At 37.1% G+C, this 12,625-nt stretch overlaps 1 protein-coding gene across 9 annotated transcripts in view; it reads left to right on the top strand.

Moving 5' to 3' along the window:
• LOC112569471 (A disintegrin and metalloproteinase with thrombospondin motifs adt-1-like) overlaps window positions 1–12,625 on the top strand; it is a 595,732-nt gene that overhangs the window by 71,516 nt on the left and 511,591 nt on the right. The window lies entirely within an intron of this gene.

Raw genomic sequence — 12,625 nt, 5'->3', positions numbered from 1 at the left:
CTTTAAATTGAATTTAAAACTTTAAAGTTTCTTATTATAATTAAATCAGCTTGACTGCTGATTGATCTACACACACACGTTTTGCTTTGATGGTGTCAAGGGAAACGACTGCCTTTGCTTGCTGTTAAATGATTTACTTTTCTGGTTTCCTTGCCTGACACGATAGTTCCCTCCCCTTCTTATTTCTCTTGGAGGACTACATCACTACATTGAACTGTCGCAAAACTCGCAGCTACAATATCATTGGGCTCAAGGTGTATAGAAATTTGGTGTCTAATTAAATGTGATGTGGACACCCTCTTGAGCAGACCTGGGCAAACGCCGGCCCGCGGGCCGGATCCGGCCCGCCTCCTGTCTCTGACCGGCCCGCCCGCTGGCCCGCCCACCAGTAAATATACTATATATACAGTATTGGGTAAAACTGAGTTAACTATATTAGTCCGGCCCTCTAGAACCATCCCAGTTTCTCATCCGGCCCTTTGGGAAAATTAATTGCCCACCCCTGCTCTTGAGTCATGTCAGAGAGGCTACTTGGCCTAGGCTGATGAGATTCGCAAGTGCGTCATGGCAAAGAAACAGAATGGGTCAACAGGAAGTCTTGACCTTTGCGACACCGAGGAGGCCTGAGCTCGAAGGCAGCGGTAGAATACAAGAAAATCACCCACGATATACAAAATGAGATAAAGGTAGCAATAGAAAGCTGGATCAAGGACAGATGCCTCCAGATCAACGAAACAGTTGCCTAGAGCGACAATTGTAATCCTCTGACCGATGAGGGGCAGTAGAAAACGTCTACCATTGATAGTCGCCTGCTCTCGGATGACAAAGTTCCCCTAAACCGATTGACCTTTACAGTTTTCTGCTGACAACGGACACGATTTTCTTTACACACGACGAACGTTGTGCGAGAAGAGGTTCATAGGATCACTCGGAGCCTGAAGGGAGGGAACTCCCAGAAAGTTCACAATGTGCCTGCGAAGTTGTTCAAAGGTGATGAAAAATACATACTTAGGGCTCTTCCACACTGTCTTCAATAATTAAGTCAACCAAGCAATAACCACAAGTGTAGACGAAACCATCGAGGGGCTGTATGACAGTAAACTCTTTCCCAAGACGGTAATTATGCACCAATCCTGCTCTCTGTCTCAAGTACTGATTACCGTCTACCAGGGTAAAAATACAATTTTGCATACAATCTTAAACCAACAGTCTGATGCTTATAAACAGCTACGTCGTCCGTTCAGAAAACACCTGTGTCCCATTAGCTTTGCTCATTTCTAACCCTTTCTTTCACTGTTTTTATTAAATACACGTAATTAGTTGTGATTATAATTTATTGGCTAGTCCGTTTGCTCGTCTTCCTTTGAATTTTTACGTACTATTAGTTCAGTGGATTCTCTTTGTGCCTTCTATCTTTGTCCTTTAGTGCGCTTATGCATGGTTGTTTTTCTTTCCGTCGTTCGTATGCCGTATATGTTTCCTACTTGTCTAATCCGCTGTAGTATGTTCCTTCGTGAATGTGATTATGTGGTATTTAAATCACATTATTAGTAGTAGTAATAGTAGTAATGTGAAATGAATTAAATAGGAGGAAAACCTAGAATAAAGTATCCATCAATCTTTCTTTTAAAATAATCTTAAGGATTGTGATTAATAAAAGTAACACAGTTGACAAGGCACAAACTGATAAGTGGTCAAAGAAAGGAATACAAATTGCGACAGCGATGAAGAGTTATCTATTTTCGTATCAAAGGGGACAACTCAATACCTTGTTGAGGAAGGAACATGAGTGACGTCCCTGTTTCTCTCTGCAAACTCTCATATCAAACATTTGTGCCTCTATTTGTTTAAACAAAAATCAGACGTGTCAGAACTATACCAGTAAAGGAAAATGTCAAGCGCATTATACTTTAATAAACTTGTCAATCGTGACAGGTGTAAAACAACATTACAGCATCTGATTAACTACTTAAGCGAGGCAGGTGTGTACAAACTTCCGGTTTAGTCACATTTTGATGTTTAGGCTCGCTGAGACTAACAGCGTAGAACTTCGCAAGAGGCTAAGTTGGTCTCGGCAGACAGACAGCAGTCCACCGACACACGTCCGTCCTCACAGTGCAGCGCCAAAGGAGACAACGTGGTAAGCTGTAAACACTCTATGACGCCATGTGTATCCTGCGTGTCACGTCACTGAACTGTCGTCATAATCTAAAGACGTAACGTCACAGAACTGTCGTCATTATCGCTGTTTCCATCGGACCAGATGCCTCTCGGCACATTGTACTTTCCGCTAACTCAGTTTCAAAGCTTTACTTACTGCTATACCCAGCAGGACCAGTTTCTGTGCCGAGAGAAAAGGCGCGGGCGCTGCCTTACGCCCACTGTATGTACAGGGCAGCTTGGCTACTACGTCACCCGCTGTTGCTGTCCGTCTCGCGCCGCGCCGCTCGCGCGACCAAGCGTGGGGTGGGATGGGATGCGGGATGGAGGGACCAAGCACTGTCAACAGTACTCGCCACACTAACAATTATTTCCTGGTTAACATATAAAAGCCTGTCACACTGAGGTCTCCGCCCAGTGCCTAGTCAAAGAAGATTTTAATTTATCATCAACCAAACACACCATGTGGAATATCAACGTCAGTGTTTACTTGATATCTGCACTTGTGATTTCAAGTCAGGGTAAGAAGATATGCATTTAGGATGTGACTGTTGGACTAGATGCGCTGCTTGAGAATTTCTATTCTCTATGGGTACAAACTTAATAAACCATCTTTCTATTATTTTCATGGCTAGGCCACCGTTTCTGTTCTAACTGGTATAGCCTAACGCACAGAAGATAAATTTGCAAAAAGTGTCTGAAGAATAAGACTTTCATCATTGCCGTTTTCAGTCGGCACCAATATTTACAATTACGCATTCCGTATGCTTTCTCTCTTTCTTTGAGGCAGGCATTTAAGTTCAGTTTTTTATCACCTCGAATATTATTTTCGTTCATTTAAGACAGCATTTTTTAATAATTATTTACTTATTCAATGACAATAATTAATGTTTTATATTTATTGTCGTTTATTTCTGGAAAATGTATTCGCTTGGTGCTTATTGCGCCACATTTAGACAAGTCAAAGGTTAAAGGCTTGTAAAAACGAAAACTCACAGATATTTTAGTTATCAGTAATCATGATGATGACGACGACGATGAAATGTAGGAATCGGTATTTTACGGCAAGCCAGGAAGTAAGGGAGGTCATAAAATGGCAAATCTGTTAGCCCTGTAAGTAGGGGGAACATGCAGAAATGACTGGTTTCCCCATTGTTTCATATAAGCTCTCGTAGTGGTCAGTGCCAGCTGCCTTGTCTTTTCGTATACTAGCCCCTAGTGGTCAGTGCCTGTAAAGGGAAGAATTTATAAAATTAATAGAAATATGAAATTATTTACTAGGGCATCAATATATAATTTGGTCTTGTGTTGTTTTGTGTCTTATGGAAATAACAGGTACCTTTGTAGCTGTTTTAGTGCTGACACTATGAAATGAAAAAAACACGAAGTAAAAAGAAAAGAATGGAGAACATAGATCACATCCTGACTGTAATTCTTGTTAACATTTTCGCTCTTTTTTTTGACGGCGAAACAGGCTTTGCCATGCAATTAACAGAAAACATTGGCTTTATACCATCCTTACAGTCTTAAGATCGACACTACTGAACTGAAACGTAGGTTTGTCATGTTTCCCTAACGACACCCCGCACTTTTCTCTTGTCCTCTTCCGTGCAACACTAGATTGTCTTCATCAACTTCTTAAATTGCTGAACAATGCCAGGAAAAACCTTCTTAAAGGGATGTAAACCATAAATATTTGTAAAGGTCATGAAAGCACAGTGCCGTAGCAGATGTCCATTGTGGATTTCTTCCGTGTGGGTCAAGCAGGACATGAATTATTTCCTGTTGAGAACCCTTGTAAGCCGGTAGAAATTACAGTCATCGAGACTAAACTTGATGCTTTCAGGAAATAACTCTACATGTTGGTGACTATGAGTACTTTGCACTAGCGCTTAGTAGATATACACACGGGTACGGAACTGCTTGTGGAGCTAACTGGAAAGAAGTAGGCACAGAAAGAAATAAACAGCAGTTTAAGATTGGTCGTATATGTTTCGTCAAAATCATGAAGTGATCAAAGGTCTGTTTTAAATTTTAAAGGAATAACTAACAGAGAAATATTGCCTTTTTTCACAAACAACCTTTTTATGTCATAAAATCTTTAAGCTGAACAAATGAAAGCTCGTGTGGTTAACGGGACATCGGAGGCGGGACGCCTGGAGATATTTTACAACGGAAAATGGGCAACAGTGTGTGGCTGGGGATTCGGCAAAAATGAGGCTCAAGTTGCCTGTAAGATGTTGGGTTATAACAGGTGTGTATATGTTTATTTTTATTTTTGATAATAAAGTCTTCAAAAGCACAGGCTATTATAAATTCAATATTAGTTAATTCTTATAAAGGTCTGTGGAGGATACTTGTGAACTAAATAGACAAATATTAGTAGGCAATTTTCCGATTATTTTATTTTTGCTGTTAATAATAATAATAATAAAACAAAAAAATTAATTGATCTCGAAAAGCTCCCCAGCCTGCAAAGCTAGTGGGGTCAGTATTAGTAGTGGGCCCCGAAACACACGAGTTGCACCACACACGTTCAGGTAAAGTCTTATAACTTAAGTAAATAAGCACATAGGGGAATTTGGTATTCACCAAATAAAATACAGTATACTAGTCTTCTTAAATGCGTTTAAAATAAATACATAGATGAGTGTGCAATACCTGTAAGTCTTCTATGTACTTCTGTGAACCAACAGCACTGAAGCAGCAGCTGTCAGCTCAGTCAGATACGGTCGAGGTACAGGTTCCGTTCTTCCTCATATTTTCACCTGTCAAGGAATAGAATCCAGCCTAGCGCAATGCAAGCTTGAACAACTGTTTTCCCGTGGTTGTGATCACGAAAACGACGTCGGCGTCGTCTGTAACATCAGTAAGGACGAGGAGCTGTTTGTTGTTGTTTTTCTTTTTACTGTCAGTGTGTTTTACTGTAATGTGCGTAAAGTTCCAATATTCGTAATACGGATAGAATCAGGAGGTAGCTCGAAAAGATGATGTAAGACCACGTTATATTTTTCTACATGGCTTAGAGAAAGAAATACATCAGCGGGTGTGAAAGTCTGGTTTTAATTTATTTGGCATGTTGTGTCTAGTAGACGCATGGAATAGCCTTTGGATTTTTTTTTTTTTGACCTTGTTACAGTTTCTTTCAAATAATTTAATTTTACAAGTGTTAGCTGACCTGAAATAAGAATAATTCATTATTAATGCAATATGAAAAAGGTGAAGATGACTTGTTCTGTTGAGTCATAAACGTGTATAATACAAATGTATTGTTTGGAGACTTTTTAATAATTAATGAAGAAACACCGAAGCAGTAAACTCTTTCATAAACAGTATTTTGATTGAATTTTTTTCTGTAAGCTGAGCACATGACAGCACGTCTTGTTAACGGAACGTCGGAGGCAGGACGTCTGGAGATATTTTTCAATAGAGAATGGAGCACAGTGTGTATTCTTGGATTTGGAAATAATGAAGCTCAAGTCGCATGCAAGATGCTGGGATATGAAAGGTGTTATTCTTTATTTATAATAAATATAACTTAACTTTTGGTGAACTATTAAATAATGTTTAACGTGCTGCTGAATTAACATATAAACTATTATAAAAAATATGCAAATTTCAGAATAATTTTTATTGCTGGTGATGATGATGATGATGATGATGATAATGATGATGATATGTATCATATAAACTATTATAAAAATATGCAAATTTCAGAATAATTTTTATTGCTGGTGATGATGATGATGATGATGATAATGATGATGATATGTGTGTGTATATATATACCAGATGATACTACGCAAAAATTTGTAGTAAGAATGCTAAATAATGAGTAGATTAAATAAAAGGCATTCGATTTATCTAATTAAACAAACACATTTGTGACTGGTAAAAATTCTTTAATGCAAACTCGTTCATTGACAGCACTGGAGCAGCAGTTGTGAGCTCGGTCAGATATGGTCAAGGTGCAGGTCACGTTCTCTTTAACTACGTGGTCTGTCAAGGAACAGAAACCAGTCTGTGGCAGTGTAACCTAGGAGATCTGTATTCCCGTGAATGTGGCCACATATACGACGTCGGTGTCGTCTGTAATATCAGTAAGAAAATACATCATCCAAAACTCTTTTTTATTGTTTTTGCTGTTGCTATTGTTTTTCTTCTAGCTGTTCTTCTTCAAGTGTTTTCCAGTTCAAGTAGTACTTATAATCAGTGTGACAGAAATATAAATAGTAGCGGGCTGCTGGTGTTTTATATTTTCATCAACAAAGACGGTAACAGATAAAACAAAGAGCATATAATTACCCTTGCCTTTAAGCTCACAATGCGTGGTCACATAAACAATCTAAACCCGATAAAATATAAGGTTTGTCATGTACACCCCTCAAGGCTTGGGAAATAAAATTATAGCATTCCTATCAAACTATATCAAGAATAATATATAGGGATAAGTACACAAAAGTGTCTAGAGACACCAACAATATTAAGTTACTTCGTCTAGGCTGGGTATAGCTTAGATTTAGGCCATGTAATTTGGTTTTAAACGTGCTATCTGAACTGAGAATGGACCATTACTAATACAACACTGAAGTAGATGTTTTAGAAAACAGCACATAGAATTAAGAATATGCAAAGGGAGAGGACTGCTAAAAATTGTTAATGGCTTCCTTTCGTTAGGTTACCCATGGATATTCAAATACATTGATTACACATTGTAACAGACTAGTATAAATTTTTATTAATGTGTTTGTGTGTGTATACATATATATATAGTCTTTATTTTTTGTAAAAAAAAAGCTAAATGGCACATGCTACATTGTGTAACAAATGTGCAGCATTGAAAGTTTTTGTTCGTAGTAATTTTGAGTAATTCACAAAAAATAAATCTAAAAATGTATTATAGATAATAGTTTTACAGTTTACAAGCACAATGTTGATGTAACTCTTGTTAGCTGAACAGATAGAAGCACGTCTAGTAAACGGAACTTCAACTGCAGGACGTCTGGAGATATTCTTTAACAGAGAATGGGGAACAGTGTGTGGTTATCTATTTGGAGATAAAGAGGCTCAAGTTGCCTGCAACATGCTTGGATATAACAGGTGCAGATATTGTTTTGTTTCTCAGTTTTATATTTTTTAATTATATAACTAATAAATATAATCTTACATAAGTTAACTGTTATTTAAAGTATTATTACGGTACATTTTTAAATGTTATGTAATTGAAATTTAACCTCTGATCAATTTGAACGTTTCGGAAAAGCGTCTTTGCTGTTATGTCATCATCATCATCATCATCATCATCATCATCATCATCATCATCATCATCATCATCATCATCTATGTATTTCTAATTACTAAAAATCAATTCTCTGTAAACCCGTGGAACAGCAGCAGAGCAGCAGCTGTCAGCTCCGTCAGATACGGTCATGGTGCAGGTCTCGTTCTTCTTTCCCGAGTGGAATGTCAGGGAGCAGAGAGCAGTCTGGCACAGTGCAACCTCGGAGAACTGTATTCAAACTGTAAGGAGGAATACAGCGTTGGTGTCGTCTGTAACATCAGTAAGGACAAAGAATTGTTTCCTCTTTAACTTGTTTGTCGTTCTTACTTTTGCTGCCTTTTTTCTGTCGTTTTACAAGAAGTTTCCATCTCTAGTATAAGAGAAGTAATAATTTCAGTTTCATGAGCATCTAATAGTTGCTCGTTGCTTGTATTTTACGCTGTCGTCAACAAATTAAGTACAAGATTGAAATTAAAAAAAAGAAAAAAAAAAAAACACAAATAGCACCAATTCAAGTGCAATTAAATGCACAAGTAGATAATAAAGTCACTATTACCAATTTTTATTTCATCCAGTACACGATACAGCATGTCCACGAGAAAATACCTACCACCTACTCACACCAACAAAAAATTTCTGAAATCAAATTCATATAGTCTTGAGTTTTGGCTTCACTACCGCTCCTCACAACCCATCCAACGTGGTGATTGTGTTCTGCATCACAATCCCCCCTTCCATCCTACTGTATTTATGGGAGGGGGGAGAGATCAGGTCCTACTGCAATTCCTTTTAAGTGCAAATGTCAACTTTCGGCAGAAATTAGAGCACCATATCTCCTGTTTAATAAATCCCAACAGGCCTGTGTCGCAAAAACTTTCTCCTGACGATTTATGATAAGGTGACGTAGAAAAATTAGCCAAAAATAACTAGATAAATAAACACCCCTTTGATTGTAAATATTAGTCGTTTGATTTTGAAATTTTAATATAGATGAATGAAAACATGCTTACTAAAACTGTATCAAATGTTATGAAAATACAATTATTTGTGTATTCTAAAATATTAATTTTTCATTTTTTACTCCGATTTGTAATCTATTAACAGTCACTTTCTGAAGCTATAATGCATATCATAGGAGACACTATTGTAAAATTTGCATCTTGTGTGGCGACCTTTCAAATATTGACTACTCTAAAGGAACGATCAGAACTAAAATTTATTAATTATAGCCATCTTTCAATTTAGAAACAAGGCATTCCCACTGTCCTCTTACAGAAGGGATACCATATATCTCAGCTGTGATAAATAGATACATAAATGTTTTATACTGCTGATATGTTTTTAATGTCATGAACATGTTGATGTTCTGATAGCTTCACCGATGGAAACACGTTTAGTTGGCGGAGCTTCAGAGGCGGCGGGACGTTTAGAAATATTTTTCAATGACGAATGGAGCACAGTGTGTCAAGATGAATTTGGAAAAAGTGAAATGAAGGTAGCCTGCAGGATGCTTGGATTCAACAGGTAAATAGCCCATTATAAACAGTTGTTATAGACCTTTTATTAAACTGGTTGGTGCCAGATATGAGTGGTTATATCAACTAATGTTTATACCGGATTAGCTTTAAAAAGCTGAGCTGAGAAATGCTGTTGTAGCTGTGTACGTAAACCTCCTACATGATTTTATTTTTAAAAACAAATCTCTGAAGGTATTAAACATTCATATATCAAACATATTCTTTGTTGTTAGTCATGAGGCTCTCTAACTCCTTTAAATTGCATCCATCAAATTGATGTATAACTGTATGACTCTTATCTTTTATTTTTTTCACACTCTTATATCGTTGACATAGCAGTCACACTTTACGAAAATGGCTTTTTCTTCTCAATCCTTGGCTCAGTTATAGTTATACATTTGTTCTGTTTGTAGTGTATTTCTTACTATTACTCATCGACTTACAGCACTAGACAAGCACTTGTAAAGTCACTCATATTCGGAGAGGGTTCAGAACATCAATTTAAACAAGTGAGCTGTCAGGGAATGGAATCCAGTCTGGAACAGTGTGAGTTTGGACTGATTCGGGAAAAGGACTGCAAAGATGTTGGTATCATCTGTGACTTCAAAAACTTTAGTAAGAACAAATGACTTTCAATACTTAAAACATTTTCTCTAAGTATGCCTTTTTATTAAATATTGGTAGACCTGAAAGCTAAACACATTAGTGGATTAAGCTTGTTAGAAATATTTTAAAGTCAAATAGTAAGTGCCATCTACTTTAGAGCATAAGTCATGTGTTGTTGCCTAAAGCGACTCAAACATTTTAACTGTTTACTCAGTGGTAAAACTTCACTTGAGCTGATGGTGTATTTTAATTTTGTCAGTTCAATAAAGATTTTCATATCGAGCTTCATGGTGAATATATTTTGCTTTCCTTTAAACATAATTCTTCAGTAGGTTTGTGAAAAAAGGTTTTCTTTCGTCGAAATAGATAAACAGATCACCATTTCTGATTCACCCGTAACATGCTATACAAAATGCACAGGAGTATACAGATAACAGTTACGAGTTAGAAAACATTGGCAAGAAACCATCTGAGAGCATCATTTAAAGTCATCCCTACCATTTGGTCACAGGTCTACATTTAACGGGACCTGGTCGTACAAGTGTTGACACGGGGCGTGTGGATGTGGATATTGGAAGTGGGCGGTTCAGTACAGTATGCATCACCAACGAGAAAACTGCCGGAGTCATCTGCAGACAACTAAATTTACCATCGTAAGAAATTATTTTTTGTGTGCAAACTTAATAAGGTACACAGAAAATTTTCCATGGATGACGGTAGCAATAAAATATCATCAGACAGAGTATAATGAAGGAATATCAGCTTTGAATTTTAACGAGTTGAGTGATTTTAAAAAAAAAACGCTATCTGAATATGACACACACACCTACAAAGGCAACAAAATAAGTTGCACATATTCACAGTAAAATAAAAATTATAACTGTAAATAAGCAGGGGGATGTTATTTTAGATAAATATTTTTTTAATTCTTTCTGTAAAGCAGTTAATGAAGTACACCAAAAAATAAAATTTGATTCTTTTTTCGCCATATGTGTAATATAACTCAGCACACGTTTTGCAGTTATTCATTAAAGTAAAAATAGCATGGCATACAAAATTACGCTACAATGAAAGCCTTTACTTTATAATTAAACTACATACAATGATAGAATAATTTTGACAAGAGCTGAATAATCATCCTCCTAAAGGCACAAACAATACTCAAATAAACAATGTTTAAATCAAACCAGAAATGTATCTCTTTGTTCAATAAATCCATCCACACGACCAACAACTTAAAAAAAAATAGAGGGACATAAAAAGTTGGATGACGCAGAGCTTAATACACAATGGATAAAATCCACCTTCCGTCCCATGAACAAGACGCGCGTGCACACACACACACACACACAAACATACATCGTGGTTGCACTTGTCGGTACAGCCATGTCAACACATAGGCAAAAGAAGCATGTACAAAGAGCCACTAACAGAGAAAAACTGTATTGTATTCGGAAAAAATAGGAGAGTTCTGTCCCTTCGCCTAACAGGCTGAGGAAATTTGCTATCCTTGATATTTTTTTGTGGTCGTGCTTCGATTCGGTTCAAAGTGTTAGACCTTCGGGTGCACACGTGCTTCTTCTGTGTTTCTTCCTCATCTCGCTTTCGACGGAACTGTATATAATATTATTTTAAAATGCGAACTTTTTGGATTTGATTGTTGGAATCAACTTCCCCTTCTTCACACGTTTCGGCAGCGACCTTGAACTGTAGTGATGATCACCTCTCTCTCAGCTTCATATGATAGCATTGCTTTATATTCTCAAGATAACTCAATATCGTTTCTGTATTTTTCTGATGCCATTGACCTTATTCCCTGGTGTCGTTACCGTTAAATCCACAGTTATCACTCTTTACTGCCGGCTTCAGCGTCCTCGCATTGTTCTTCCTTCTACATCTTTGTTACTATTTTGTGATCTTGTTCAGCACAAGGATTCCGCCTTTGGCTGAGAGATTTCGCAGTAGAAAATTATTACTATTGTTATTATTATTTAAAATATTAATAAAAATTATTTTTAAAAAAACTTCTTAGTATTTGTATAGTATACTCAAAATGGAATGAAAGATGCTTTAGTCTTTTATTTATTGAACTCTTTTATTTCCCTCTTTACTTAGTGATTATCCAGTACTAACTGCTGGGTCGACGTTTGGACGAAGGAAAAGTCCAATGTTAGACGTTTCTTTTGCTTGTGATGGACACGAGAACAGCCTTTTTGAGTGTGGCTGGGATGAAACTACGCGAGAATGCTACTCTACTGATGCTGGTGTTTTCTGCAGCGGTTTGGGATATTTTATATTTGCTTACTGACGCATTTGGAATTATTTTATTCCCACCTATTTTAATATTTATTTATACCTTAATATATTATAAAAGCTGCATGCCTACACTTTTATTGATTCTATATCTCATAAGATATTCAAGTCTACCTTGTTTATCCTTTCCGTCCTTATGATGTCAATCTGTTAAACGCTAAGAGCATGCTTCTTCATGACTGTCTGCATTCCCTATATAAATCGCAGGCTGCTTATGATGATTATTATCTGTAAAGTATCTTTGTTAGCATCCCTTTGAGTATTAACGTTTTGATAATATTATATAGCATTGCACCTTGCAGTATTTTTCCTGTCCATGTAAAAAGGTAAAGTTCAACCCCTAACCTTTTCAGGTCGTAGGGCGGTGGGGTGTACGAGACTTCACTTTTCTTGATGGTGTTGTAACCTTTTTTTTTCAGGCAATAATCTCTACATAGTTTCTGAGACGAATATGTACCCGTTAGTTGAGGGAGGAGACAGAGCTCTAATGTGTGTTTCACCACGAAAGTATAAACGGGTCGCCAAGTACACATGGTCAGAGACAGCCGGCGGCCGTCCTAATGACAATCTTCTGGTCTTTGACAATCTGACGAAGGAACACAATGGACGTCGAGTAGAGTGTCAAACTACTTTTCGCCACCCTGATTATGGTTATAATGTGGATGCACATAGTGGCATCCATATGTTGAAGGTTTACTGTGAGTACACGCTGACTGACAACAAAATGCTTTTTTCTTGACAGTTGCAT

This window comes from Pomacea canaliculata, linkage group LG7 (genome assembly GCF_003073045.1).
Source record: "Pomacea canaliculata isolate SZHN2017 linkage group LG7, ASM307304v1, whole genome shotgun sequence".
NCBI classification, from domain to species: Eukaryota; Metazoa; Mollusca; class Gastropoda; order Architaenioglossa; family Ampullariidae; genus Pomacea; species Pomacea canaliculata.
The sequence above is the reverse complement of the archived record's forward strand: the minus strand, read 5'-3'. Positions and strand labels throughout refer to the sequence as shown.